Raw genomic sequence first — 15,726 nt, forward strand, 5'->3', positions numbered from 1 at the left:
TCCAGTTTTAGCAAATATGGCAAACTGCCCTGCTCTGCTCCAATTCTGTGACTAAACATGCAGAATTAAACCCAATGCTTCCTGGCTATGGCAGGTCTCATATGCAGATCATCCTAGGAGATTTCTGAAGGACCACACCTACTTCAGGGGCTTGGTCGTTCTGCAGTCTTGCTCCCTACTCAGGAGAGGAACAAAATGCAAAGATGGTGGTTTAGATTAGTTTAATAGTACCAGAGCATGAGGCACACAAGGCACAGGATCTAACCATCCCCATGTTCAGATGTGTAAAGATCTCCTAAGGGAGACCCTTGCAGAGCAAGAAGAAAGAAGAGTGAAACTTTCTAAAAAATGAAAAAAAAAAAAAAAAAAAAAATCCGATGGAGGGGAATTAGTTTCTAAAAGAAAATACTTAAGAACATTTTCTCCCTGAATAGTTTCTGTTTTTATGTATTGTTTTCTTATGAGATCTGGAAGAAACTGACCAGGAGGAGAAGATAAACTGCAAAATGTGTTGTAGAACTTGGGAGGGAGGGGCACAAAAAGTCACCGCACTTTGATGTGTTTTTTATGGTTCCCTCTAAGAGATTTTTGTGTGTAAATAATGTAGCTGAGATCACCCAGAGTAAAGTAAACCTTTTCCATCAGATGCTCTGATTTCCTTCAAGAGCTGTTTGTGTATGCATGTGTGTGTGTGTTCCCATATAACTGAGAATAGTCAGTGATTTCAAGCACATTGAAACAGTACTTGAGAATTATTTCTGAGCCCCCCAGAATGTTTGCTGCTTTGTAAAATGGAGGAAATCCTAACTGCTATCTCTAACGAATATTGTTGTGTTTTCTAAATCATAGAAATGGAGAAACCCAGCTGCTTTGGGGACTGGAGTAGAGGTACAACTTTGTTATCATCATAGAACTCTATGATCTAAGTCAGATGGGAATCAGATACAAAGATGTCATGTTTAAAAGTGCTGGGATTTACATTTGCTTCGGCATCTTACCCTGACTTGGTCAACTCTGATGAAAGAGGAAAACCACAAATATGATATCCAGAAGAGATGCTATTGCTGTTCCACTGATCTGATTGGGCAGGGCTGTTTCAGCACACAGCCTCAGTTGCATCAATTACCACAAAACTCAGAAGGTATTTGGCATCCCTCAATGAGTGGCAGAGAAATATTGTTTCTTAGTGACCACTTCAGTCCACAAGATGTGCTCTAATGATCCAGCACAAACTTTTAGGAGCATTGACAGTTCTACATAGCTCTTTCCTGACCTCTGTGGAATATTTGATGCCACAAAGGGTTTGGCAATAAGTTATCAAGTGGTAATTCTGAGGGAATTGTTATGTTCCCCCAGCACAACCTATCTTTATTCTGGGAGTGAACTGTCATTTCCATTAATGTCAGTCAGAAATGTTGAGGGTAAACCCACATTTTATATTTCATAGCTGACTTTCCTGAGCTTCCAAAGTAATGCAGCCTATGCTTGTTTGCAACAGGCCTAAGCACTTGCTTGGATTAGTGTTGATTAGGTCTGTTGATCTGAGGTTAGACCACAATCCTTTCACAAACGGAAATATTTTTGGTTGTCTTTAACCACCCACAAGGGGCACTTTTGTGAAGAAGGATTTTCTGGGAGCATAGAGAACCTGTCATTCACCACTCTCCAACAGAACTGTCCCTGTTTGCCATCACCCCTTCCTCATTCAAGTCAGTGCTGTCAGTTACATTAGTTGTTTCCTGAGCATTACTTTTACCCAATAAAGGAAAACAAATAAACAAATTGGAAACATGTTAAGCAATCTCTCTCTTTTCTCTTCAGTACTGCATAATAGAACAATTGTGTAAATAAAACTGTCATTTTTATAGACCTCAAGCCAGCATAGTTCTCAAGCACACCAGATTCTGTGGGATGTGGTTCCACATCCCCATGGCTGCAGCCTGTCCTATTGCATGACCAAAACAATGTTCAGTTCCTTGACCAGGGCAGGTGACAGTGCCCAACAGCATCAGCAGCTGCTCTGAGAACCAGACACCATGAGTTTCTACCCTCTGTCAGTTGTGCTGGCTGCTGCTTGTATTTCCATGACTTCAAAGCCCTTTTTTTGAGCCAAGTGTTTTGCCATAGAGTGGAGCAGTATTTTTCACTTTCCAACAGATTTTAGTGTTTGCACACATTTGGAGTGGGAAGGGAACCTCCTCATGCAGCAATAAGACAAACTGTAACCACTGAGTATCAAGACTCAATATGTCATTATTTTGACCTTAGCTCAGAGTCTTGCTAAAGTGGTTGTTATTGGGCAGTTTCCATGGTGAAGCACACATAGGAAAAGTTTGAAAAGTTTGGACTTGGGGCATAAGCAGCATCACCAGACATTCATATGGAACAAGAATGGATAAATCTTCGTCTCCTCTAATGACCAATCTAACACCAGTGTCCTTAAAATATAGTGAAAAACACATTTATGGACTATTTTTGGTTGTACATGGCAGACCCTTTTGAATGTTTTTTCTCTCAGGCTCAAATAGAATAATTTGAATAAGTTTTAAAATACAAGCTATACTGACTTCATTATGGAAGCACTTAAAGTCTGCAGCTGGATGCTTGTGGTGACAAAACACTAACTGCTTTGGCACGTGCTAGGTGGATTGGGAGTTGTGAGAGATATTATCCTATCAAACATTTGCATCTGGTCAGCTGGCATCCTACAGTGCTATAGCTGAGCTAATAAACAAGGAATTATCTTATGAACTTGTCATTCACTACTATTACAATAATGAATTAATTAATTTTTCCTCATAAGCCAATTTGTGATCAGCAGTGAAGGTAAAAATCAGAACACAAATGGTTATCATGTCATTTCATGCTTATTTTTGTATTATCATTTGGCAGAATGCTATGCACCAATTTAAAACAGCTGGTCCAAGTGAGCTAAACTAGTTTAATATCCGGGATATATCACCAAGGGGATTACTTATTAAATTATAGGAAGTGATATTAGATTTCAATAGTGGTTTATTATTCAAAATTGTTTTGCCTTACAACAAATTGTAGTTTTTGACCTCAGAGTTTCTATCTTTCATATTAATATTGTGGTAGTTTATTAGAATCATAAATATTAAGATGTAAAAGTTTATTATCCCAAAATTTCAACAGAGACTTTTTGGGAACTATTATTCCCAAATGCTTTTTTGATGACAGTAAAATGTACTGTAAGCTAAGTGAAAGCTTCTATTTAACAGTTCAGCTACAATGCTGTTTCTCTGTTACATAAAAAAGACCACACCATTTCATTAGAAGCAAACTGCATCATTCCATCTTCATGTTAGGTAAGATTTGTTGCCATTTTTAAAATAGTAGGTCCAGATTCTCACTTCCTACCAGGTTATCACCATCAATTTTGATGTAATTGCTCCTGATTTGAACTGGTTTGAGTGAGATCAACAACAAATTCCAATCTTGTGGAGTAACAAGGAGAAAATATGGTTTCTGGTTTCCTCACGAAATTTGCATCGTTTTTTGCTGAATATGTCTTCCGAAAGATAGGAAGGTAAGAAAAAATGCAGACCTAAATGAGTAGACTGACAAACTAAAAGTTTTGTTTTGTCTAAAACTGAATAATCTCTTGTGGGTCTCATCATTCCTTCAGCCAGTCCTATATTTTGGAGTGCACTCTTGAAAGGCAGCTGTACTGTACTCATTTACTTTGTGCTGAATAGATTGCAGAACAATTTCTCAGTGAATCAGAGTGAAAAATATTCAATACATTTGGCTTAAGTCTTGTCTGTTCTGTGACTTGTTAGTCTCCCTGCACAGGATTCATCTGACTGGCTGGCGATGTCTATAACTTAAGGGGTTTTTTTCCTTTCTCAAGAATCCACCCTAAACTCCCCTTCTATAAATGAGACAAACAGGCATTTCTGGGATATGAGTCAGCTCACAGTCATTTAATATAGGCCAGAGGAATTGTGTTCCAAAATTGCTGACTTATTTTCACGGGCCATGCAGGCAATCTACAGTGACTTGCTCACATACAGTTATCTAAAATGTTGACATTAAAACCGTGTAAGCTGTATCTCACTGCAAGACTATAATCTTTTCAGTGAAAAAAATGCAAACTACCTCCTTTCTTGGCTCTCAGGATATGATCTCAAGACTGAAAGTGATTTAGCAGATTAGTGGAGAATTTAATCAAATATGATAGGCTTGGCTGAGTTAATCTCTTCCCAGAAGGTAGGACAGCTTCTCTGTATGGTGCAGCTCTACACTGAGCAGAGGCATGGACCCTTCAGCCATAACAAACGACTCATGACACTATGGGACACTGCTCAGTTGGCTCCCACGTGATATTAACTCATCAACAGTCCTTCTGCAAAATTCAGTCTATAGCATTTGGTGGTTTGCAGATGCCATATTCCAGAGAGGAAATGACATGACTACCCTATAGACAGTAATGTTGGATTTTGATCTCCTCTGCACTGAATTTATGGGTAATATCAAGATGTCCAATTCTGGAGACACTTCCAGTACATAACAGTGCCAGATAAAATATAGTGATTTGTAGTGCACACTTTGTCACACAGTGTGATGAGTGATGTAGTTGGACACAAAGTTAGATTTTCTTCCCCACCTTCCTTGGTGAGAAGATGCTGAGAAGCAGACATGTCTCTATACTGACTCTTTTGCAAGTGAAATTTCTCTTTGTTTGAGTAGGCATAACAAAACTGTCTGGCCTGTCCTACTTTGCTTTGAGTACAAAACATTTCCACTGAGCACTGGTTTATGTATTCTGAAACTATGATTTTGATGTCTTTCTGGTAAGGGCAGACTTAAGACTTGACTTGTCTTTTTAGCCAAGTACCACAGCAATAACTGATATTAATAAGGACAAGAAGTTGGGAGTGATCGTGCTTTTTATCTGTGAAGCTTCACAGAACAGAGCAAGTGGAACAACTCCTTTGCTTATATTTTTAAAAGGTCAGATTCCAGGCCTGTTATTCATGGTTTATACTACTGAATAGAATCTTCTTCTGTATGAGATCTGAGTGATATTCACATATAACATTGCATGCTAGCTGGGGCCCAAATCCTCTTCTGTCCACTGTCTCTTGCATTTGAAATGATTTGTGCTTTATGCTTGGGCTGTCTGGAAATATCCAACTAATATTGAGATTTTGTTTCCATGTGAAAAAACACCTAACTATGCAAGAATTTAAAGGCTGGACATATTCTAGTACCCACCTTAAAGTTCCCAAACTGGCTTGGAACACGTGAATTCTGTAGTTGTTCTCCAGGAAATCATCAGAGGGCAGTCCAGTGCACTGCAGGAAGGAGAATTATGGAAAGTATTACCTTAGGTGTGTGCAGTAACAGTGAAGAACAGTGCACTATGGCTAGAGAAGGGCAATCTGAATGCACTAATTCTGGTGTTGGTCTTCTATAGGTCTGTCATGAAAACATAACCTCTGTGTCAATTTAGCTAAGAATCAGTGGGGTTTTAAAAAATAAGAAACTTAATACTTTTCTTACTTGCCTTGGTAATATGTTTTAAGCATGATTTTCTTTCTTTCATCCTCTCAGTAACCCTCATAAAATATTCCTTTTTCTGCCTGTCCCTATCTTCTGATTCCTCAAACTGTGATTCATTGTCTGGGAGATCTGCTGGGAATATTGAGTCAGGTTTTCTTCTTCTTTAAGCCAGGATGACTTGCACTGCTACTGGATGTACTACTAGCACATATGGCAAAAACACCTGCTCTGAATTCTGAAGTTCCATGAAACATCTCTTGCTTACACTTTGAACTGCTTTTCAACTAATCCCTTCCTTTAAAGAGGTAGGGAAGAAGATGACAGTGGTTCTTTGATGATTTTAAACAGTACCACTGCTAGGTTTTTTTCTGGCAATTACAGGAGCAGGTTTGTTTGTAGTGGATCCATAGCTTTGAAATACTTTGAGTGTGGCTTTGTAGTAAATTTGAGCTCTGGATGTGCATTTCCATCACAAAACTATTAAATGTAATTGATCTTTATTTTTATATTTTTCTTATTTTCATGATTTTCATACTGTTTTAATTATAAGCCTGATGTATATTGTTACTACAATATGAGTAAAGATGAGGATATTAGAAGAAACAGCAGAGCAGAACATACAATAAATGTGAGGCAATGTGGAAAATTATCAGGATACGTTTTTCATTAGATAAATGGCAATTATACTTTTATGCATGAACATGTATAAATGGCATTAAGGACTTCAAAAGATGATATTTCTAACAGCCAGCACTGCAAACTCAAGCTGAAATGTGGAAGACAAGCTTTGTTTCAGTTTTCACCCTTTCTTCATAAGAACTAATAGAAATACTCCATAATCAGAACATAATTGGCATCTTCAATGACACTTGAAGCAGAGGGGAATCCATCTTGCTCCCCACATAGATTCATTGTCTTTCTGCTGCTGACAACAGATATGATCTGAAGGTAGAGAGAGCTGTCACATATCAGATTTGGTTTGCTATTTTTCAGACAGCTTTGAAAAGTGGGACTTTCTGATGAAACCCAAGAAGGTAAATCAACAAGATTTTGGTCTGGCTGTTTGTTTCAGAATTGTCCAAGTGTTCAGATCTGTATGTAAAGGACGGAAAAGATTTGAGTATAATTTTTCAATCTGCTCTCATTTTGAAAAGTTATTAAAATTGCAAAAAGCATCCAATTTTTCTAATGCATTCTATTTGGAAATTTACATGGAGTCTGACACCATGGACATTGTAAATGACTGAAAATAAGCCCTAAAGCTACACAGTCTAATAAGCAGAAGAAAATGATCTATCCCAGTATTCCCAGAATATCGGGGTGTAGATGGCTTTCACAGGGGATTATATGTCAGAAGCATCACAGAAACAAAGATTGGTATGGAATCTGGCAGTTTTCCTCAAGTAAGGAATTATCAAAACATTGGACGGAGGGTTTGACAGATGGTGTGTAATATCTTCATATAAAAAGTGAGAGTTACACCTGCTTTTCCTTGGTACCTTCTGCAAACAGGAATCCAGGGCGTGTTAGCTGCATTCTGTGGGGAAAATGTCATTTTGACCACTGTCAGATTGTGAAGCAGGGCAAAAATCAGGAGCTCCTGTTGTATAAATAACAAGCTGAGATCTGAAACAGATTCACAGCCATTGAAGAGCAGCCACAGATGGAATCACATCTCACATGCTTACCAGTATAAGAAAGGGGAGCCTGGTAATTTTGTGCAGGCTTTCCCATCCTCCCCACTACTTGGCTTGCAAGATGTAATGAACTCTTTTTTCTTGTCAAGTATGCAATTGCTTCCTTTGCAAAAGACATGAAATAAAGCATTGCTATGTTGTTTGAACTTAAAGCAGTAAAAAGATAGCAAACTTCACAATAACTAAGGTTGGTCATTCTGGCCTTGATTCAACAGTGCACTTAAATATGTGTTCAAGATCATCCCCATTAAGCAGAGCACTTAAGCACATTCTTAATTTTTAACATATGTATAAGTGCTTTTCTGAGTAACGATAGATTTAAGCACATGCTTGTGTGTCATACTGGATTGGGGCTAAAATCAGCACATATTAGTTCTTTCCAACAAATCAAAGCATCTGTTTCAAAAATAACAATGGGTACTTCATAGCAAACAGCTGTCTTCCTCTACAAAGTGTTTAAACCCAAGGCATGACTTGATGTGCATAATAAGAGAAATACCTTTTAAGATGGACTCATGTTTTCAGAAAGGTATTACTCCTTTCTAAAGATGAAAGATGAAAAAAAGAGTTGTTACATCTTTTGTATCTGTAAATGTTTTTTGGTTTTTTTTTTTTTTTTTTTTTTTTGTAATAAGAAAATAAGAATAAGAATATGTGGATCTAAGTGCAGGCTTAAGGAAAAAAAAAAATCACAGTTTGGATTTCAGGTCACTTCAGTGCTGTATTTAGAACAGCTAGAATTTCAGTTTGCTAAAACATTTCCAAAGCTATGGCTATTTTCATTTTTCCACAGGCAAAGGTTTACATATTTTTAGTGTCAATTCACTTTAATAAATAGGCACCCTTTAAAAAGCTGTACAATAGAGAGAATAATAGTTATAATGCAAATCATCTAGGGATTAAGGACTAATAATATAACACCACTCATCCCAAAGTATTCCTAAACACTGGAATGACTTTATAAAAAGATATCAGTCCTGAATCACTCACTCTTTCCCTTTTGGGGTAAACCACAGTAATGATTTATCAAGGCATAGCATTACATTTAAGAACAGAAGGAGAAGGATATTATCGTTGACTACAACAAAAGAGAGAATTTTACGTACTGTAGACAGAATAATTACCCAAATTGGAATCGGCCAGGGCAGAGGAAAAAAAATGGAGGAGGTGAACAGAAGGTCAAAATGAAGAAATGGGTGACTTCTAGAGAGCCATTTGTCACCTTAAGGGGAGAGGAGGAGGGGAGAAAGAAGCAGAGAAGAATTATGATTCTCTGTGGAAATCAAAGCAAAAGTATGCATTCCTGCCTTCAACATTGTTGTTTGGTAATACAAGGTTGTGGGGAGCTTGACAGAGAGCCAGAAATAAGTTTCTTTTACCCAGAGAGACAAGACAGATATATCTGGGAAAGAGGCTTGGGAGCCCTGTAACATGCTGAACTTGAGCCAAATATTATTGGAAAGGACCTGGGAGAAAAGAGAAACTCCAGGCACGGCACTGGCTTTCTTTGTTGGAAAGATCAGATCTTTTTCTTTGTGATTTGAGAAGTTATTATACATATGAGTGTGCATATGTGTGTGTTTGCGGGGGAGGGATGTATTTTGCTTTAACAGGAGCAGTACTTTACCAGCAGTGAGCTCATCTGAGTCTTTGGCCATCTCCAGACTTAGGGGTCAGCATAAATTTCTCTGTAAGCAGTTCAGGACATGTATTTGTTTGGATTCAAGACCCACAATGATGTTTATTGATGACTACTGCTGCTACTGAACAATCCACATCCATGTATGTTTTGAAATCTCTTGCTTCCACCTGACAGGATGTTGCAGAGCAAAGACCATTAGGTTGAAATATAAAGGTCTAACTATCCTGTTAGAAGATTAAACAGAAGGTTCTCTTTGGGCAGAAAGACCTGAGTTTCTGTCTACTAAGGTAGATGCAGCAATTAAAAAGTCTACAACAATTATTCTGTGGGTTCATTGTAATTGTAGAAAACCAAAAGGTAGAGATGGAAGATCTTAATGTTATGTACACTGCATATCTTGCAATCGTGGCTATGTAGATCATACTTGAGTCCTTGTTTACTGAAGAGGAATAATTTATCATTCTAAGTAGAGTAGGAATTTGGAAATCTAATTTTGCAAATTCTTCCATTCCGAAATATGCTTTCATTTCAATCCATTTGAAAGCAGCCATAACAAAAATGGTTTGAGCCAGTGAAATGTTGTGTTTTGATAACAGAGAGATGTTTTGCTTCAACCTTTTTTATTACATCAGATAGCATTCATTTAAAAATGAAAAATCATTTAAAATGAAACATTCCTTTCTGCTTGTTGTCCAAGATTTTATTCCTCTAAATATAAATGAACCTGCTCAATATGGCCAAATATGAATTAGGAGCTTAATGAAACTTCACATACTGACACAAAAATGGGACTTTGATATGAGAATAAAAGAACACCTCTTTTACTTAGCATGAGGAAACCTTGAGAGAAGGAAAGTAAAGCCTCTTAGGACTGTGGGATAGCTGTACAAGCCTGCAGGCAGGAGTACTGAAAAACTTCAAACTTAAATTCTCTACCATTAGGATCATTTTAGTTCCTTATCTGAGAAGGACATTTAAAAGAAAAAAAACCACAAGTTTTTCTTGACACTTTTAGTCTGAAGCATATGTAATATGCAAACCTATAATAGGTACTCTGGCTGTTGTCACCTTGTTCTAATTTCCATCACAGGACTGTGCAACTCTGGCTTTTGTGGCTTCTTTTCTCCTTTACTTCTAATCTCTATCATTTTACATGCTACTAATCCCATGTGAACCCTTTGACTTCTAGTATGGCATGGTGTGTACTTATAACTTGAGTGATTATTCTTTCAGCTGTTTGGCTCCATTGGTATGTTTCTGAACAAAGGGCTGCTCTTACACCTTCCAGCTTTGCTGAGGTTTCCCCTAACATCCAGCACAGCTTCATAAATAACTATCCCTATCTATCTCAAGCTAAAAATGCAGAAAGAGTATTTTGCACTAAACAAAAAGGCCACTGGGTTGGATAGGCAGGTTATAAAAATGTTGTCTATTATTTCAGTGAAGATATCTCCTTAATCCTGTTATCTTCAAACTAAAGGCATATATTGCAAGTGTCCTGTAGACATATGTATTAAAAAGCTTGGTGTGCTCAATCTGCATAATTGTTCATCATGGCATGATGTATCCCAGGAATTCATTCCCTACCTGTCTCTGGAATTCTTTTCTCCCTGAGAAAAAGAATGTAAATAAGTCAGCCTCTGTGGAATAATTTTTTTTCAGAGACTGAAAGGTATTTCTCTTGCCAAGTGGTTTCCCTGCCACCCCTGTTGTTCGTAGGAGATCCTGTAAAAAAGAACACTTTGCTCAAGGTGATCAAATGTCCAGTGCCAAGCCTTCATTATCAGAATGACAGCTAAGAGCATACATCCTATACAGACATTCATACTCAGTTACTATCCTGACTTTTGACAGGTTTATTCACTACACATTTGTTTTAAAAAATGAATTGGCTAGAACTTAATTTTTGTTGTGTTAACATTAACCTGGAGGTTTAGAATCCTGCCTGCATTACACATACAGCAATGATGTGGTGACAGGGAGAAAGCCAGACTCCTTGAATTTGTACCAAGGCCTGCACAGCCAAGCTTTGCAGTTCCCTGAAGCTGCATTAACTCTAACACAAATCCACTGGACTGTCATTACATCTTTGCTATTCATGCTTGTATTGGTAACTTAATAGTGCTAGAATTTGGTCTCTGGATTTGAAGCCAGCTTGCACAGCCTTGATAATCCATGCTGTAAAAATATCTTATCATTTAAAAACTGTGTGGTCATGGTAAAACTGACTGGTGTGAACAGTTAGATTCATAAAATGTGCTGGGCACCTATTTTTTGGTTTTTTGTGTATGGTCACCCCAGGACAGGTATATAGACTGACAAAATATACTTTGAAATTTGCAGTTTCAACCAAGAAAATCTAGTTCTTGCACCTTGATCTTGGTCCTACCAGCATTTGATTAATCACTAGAATCATAATCTCGGAGTCCACCTGAGTTCCTTTTCTTCAGTCTGTACTGACCCATGAAAACAATTTCAGCCTGCCAAGTAGCATTTCCAGATCACCCAGGCATTTTTCTGCATCATGAATTTAGTAATATAGTAGTGAAAGTGGTACTGTTTCAGCACAGTTCTGTTTGTAATGTGTTATTTCCTGTATATTTATGACAATTATTAGTCTCTGCATTAACACAAAATTGACATGGAAATCAAAAAAATAAGGTAAGTGGTAAAGGGCTAACAAAGAGAGGAAACAGTACTGCAAGAAATATCCTGTATTTTATCAAAATTTCTTGTAGAACAATTTTCAGACAATCAATATTCTCAAAATGGTGTTTGTCTAAATGCTTTTTTGTGGCAATGTTGATCATTAAAATAATAAAAATAAATCATTAAAATAATAAATTTATTCTACAGAAACTTTCTCATGAATGACACACATAAATTTGGTTTGTACAAAAATATAAAGCAGTGTTGGAGGGAGCAGTTGTTGACAGAAGAAAGGAGAAACTCACCTCATTTTAAGCCAGTGGCAGAGGTGGCAGAAGTTAACAGCGAGAAAGACTTCAACATGGTACTGATAGAGTATTAAGGGGAAAAAAAGCAGATATCCTGCCTTACTTATACCTACTGATCTCTTTGCAGAGATCTTTTTACATAATGATGGTTTCTTCCCCAATCAACAAAGACTGCATGCAAAACACTTGTAAGCTGGTGCTCCACTGAATTAAGTGAAAGAATTTCTCAGAAGCTGGTGCACAGAGTTACTTTAACTGGACTTCTGATTAACCTTAGAACCTTGCCCAAACTCATCACAGGCACAGCACAGGACTAAGTCTTACATGTGCCCCTGTGATGCTTTAGGCCATGGATTCTTCAGTTTAGCTTCTGAAACGAACAAAAAATCCCATGTAAAAGGTCCCACAGCTTCTATATGGGTAAAATGAGAGTTGACAAGTTTCTTTCTTCTTTCTGAACAGCAATGATCACCAAGTTCAACAAGTTCCTTGGGCACATTTTTCTGTGATGTGGCCTTACTTCCTTGGGTTTCTTTGTCCTTCTGGATCCTGCTCGTTTTGCTCCATGTGAGAGGTCAAACTTTTTAGGTTAACCCATGGGCTTCCAGTCAATCATAGCTAAGGCACCAGGCTTGTAGGAAGATACATCGTAAGTGAGAACTAGATCACCTGTAAATAATGAGAGAATTATTTCACCTGAGAGAAACTAGTGAACCCCTCTTTAGGGGTTCAAGCAATCAACAGGAAGAGTCAATGGTATTTTCCTGAGCTGCACAACAGACTTTCAGAAGAGGCTGAAAACTCCTGACTCATTAAGACAAACCCTGAAAGAGGCTGGGAAGTGGAATGCCCAGATATTTCCCCAGGGAATTCTTCAGCAGATGTACAGATGGGATTTTGACACAATCTGAACCACAAGACTTGGAAGCAGACTTGGCACTACTGTGTAGAAAATGAAATCTCCCCTTTTATGTTTGCCTAGCATTTCACTGTGATATATGGATAATGAGTGTTATGAGTAAAAAATATTTTTACAAATTATTACTACAACTCTGGATAATATTTCTGTACTTACTCTTCTTTGGCATTGAGATTGACATCAAAAAAGAGGGAAGAGAGCTAAAGTAATTATATTAAGCATATGAGATAAAGATGTATAAAGATATTTTCAAGACGATCTGAATGGTCTGATTCTGATCTAAAAGCTTGGGGATGAATCACTCAATTAATAATCCAGATAGCAGTTTTAGTTATTTACCCCATAAAATGTCATTCATTGCAGAGAGGACTTATTTTTAAGATATCTAAAATAAGTCATCTATGCCTAAATCAGACATAGAACTTATATGGGAAGTCTTAGATACTCTTATTACATTCTTGGTACTATACTATTTTATTATTAATATAATTGAAACTGTAAATGCAGATAAATTTTTAAAGTTTCATGGGTTTTGTACTTTCATTGTTTGAAGCTTCTCAAACTGTTCACAAACATAGGATCAAGAAATTTTAGAGCATTAGTCCTATACTAACAAGTAAATTAGGTACTTGCAAGTGAGAAATAGCAAATGAAATTCTTTACCTCTGTGCCTATATTGTGAAATCTATATTGTTATCATTTCTTTAAAGTCTCGTTACCTCAGGAAATCCAAATAATTAAAAAAAAAAAAGGTGCATGACAAAGCTGTAGGAAAAAATCTTTCAATTTTGAAAAAATCAGGTCTTAAAATGAATTAATTTATAGAAATAACTTTGCATTTTCCCTGATGGGTAATAGCAACATGTTGTAACAGTCAATATATCAATGTTCTATGCATTGGTTCCAACAAATGAAAGCTTGAAAATATTTAAGATATCTAGGTAAATTTCTGAGTTAGAATAGAAAGGGGAACAAAAGCATGCAAATCTGTTTGTTTCAGAAGGATTGGGTTTTTTTTTTCCCCTGGTTGGTTCATTCCAGAAGTGGAAATATTTGAACTAAGTCATGCTAGCAATGATCATAGCTCTAGCGTCTTTTCTGCAATTTGTTATAAATTCTTTTTGGGAAAGGAAAAGTTTTGTGTATTTTTAAAAGTCAAAACATGGCTTTAAATATTCATATTTTCTGAAAGAAAGCATATTGCTTTTCTATTGAGTCATGCTATGGGAATAGAACCCAGACCATGCTGCTGGGATTCCTACAAGAACTTTCAGTTGCTTGTGCATATTGTATAATCTGAGAATCAAGGGACTCAGCTGCAGTTAATTTTCATTTGCTGTTTGTATATAAATGCTTTTAGTACTTAAACTAAATTCAGATCAATTAAACTAATGTTGTTTGACATAATATTCCTTGTTCCAAAATCAATATCCCTTCATTTGACAGACTTATTCTTGAATTCAGGATGTTTATTATTCTTAAAGCTTACCTATAGACCTGGTTTTTGTCTTTGATGATGTAAACCAGTTCTTCCTTATGTACTATGAGCCAGAGTATAATGGGGTTCAAGTTTCTCTGGTAAATATCTTTAATTGTAAGATCATGTCTGTTAACCTCTTGCCGTAGTGCTAACTTCCTATCCTTTCTTTTGTCTTGGCTATTATTTCTTTGAGACCATATTCTCCCAAGGAAGGTACTTCTTTTTTTATAGTACTTTGCTACTGAGGGCATCTTTTGTCTGAGGTTGTGGTATTTAGTGATGAATGGCCCTCCACCTGGTTTCAGAGGATGAAGTCTTCCCATTTCATTTCAATCAACAGATTCCATAAAAGTCCATGATCAAAAAATCTTTCTCCAGACTGTTTCATATCATTTGTGTCATTGCCTAGAGACAAAGTAGGAAGGAAAGGGAACTTCAGGGAAGCACAAACTTTTCCAGTGTTCATTGTCTAGCACTGAGGAAGGTGCAAAGTGTTGGTTCCCTAAGTTTCACGATGATCCAGGGCTGAAGTGAGTCCTAGAGCCAAGGCAGTACTTACTCTCCACTGCTTGTTTCACAAACCCACTCACAGGTAGGAAAGCACCTGTAGGGAAAACCTGTACCACCAGGATTGTCACTTTCTTGTCCTCCCACAAATAAAGCACGAGTCATAATTTCCCACTCAATTGTGTATTTCTGCAGGTAGTGATAACCTTCAAAAACTTGCCTGAATGATGTCTGCTTAAGGATTGAATGGAGTCCTTATGATTTGGTCCACCAGGAGAATTTTTCTTAAGCTTGAGTTCTGAGAAGACAGAGCAGAGCTCATGCCCTTCAGATCCTCTTTACCCTCCCAGTGCAGTACTTATAAATCTTGTGATTTTGTTTTGTCTGGCCCTTGTCCAAAAACCGACCTGTCGAATGAAAGGCAGCTTTGGGATAATTTATCAATGTAACAGTGGGAATAGTGGGCTGAACAGTAGTTTTGTGCTGTTACCAAGTGAAACCACTATGAGCAGTTACCTAATTGGAATAATATGGCACATGTTCCCATAATTGCTCTCCTTTGATAACTTTACTTAGGTCATGTTTTCTTAGTTAATTATCATTAGAAAAATATCTAATGAAGGTAACAAGGACTAAGGGTTGCAAAAAAATGTGTATAGGCTGCAGTGTGACATTTTCAGACAAAAATATTTTCTTTCCATTAATGGTAATAGAAATGATATAACTTGGCATCAACTGCAAATGTAATCAACAGCTATGGTTCCCAGGTATTTATTATGACTGAAGGTCAGAGTGGAAGAGGGGTTATTAATGAGACTTAAGGCAAACTGTCTCAGTTATGCTGCTGGAGGGCAGAGTCCTGACCTCGTCCTCCTCTGCAGCTCCTCAGACCTCCAGACCCAGATGAAAAGTGAAATCCTACTGCTTCAGGTAGATCCTCTCAGACAGTCAATCCCTCAGAAAAAAAAAAAAAAAAAAAAGAAAAAAAAAAATGA

Source organism: Haemorhous mexicanus, chromosome 3 (genome assembly GCF_027477595.1).
Source record: "Haemorhous mexicanus isolate bHaeMex1 chromosome 3, bHaeMex1.pri, whole genome shotgun sequence".
Taxonomy (NCBI): domain Eukaryota; kingdom Metazoa; phylum Chordata; class Aves; order Passeriformes; family Fringillidae; genus Haemorhous; species Haemorhous mexicanus.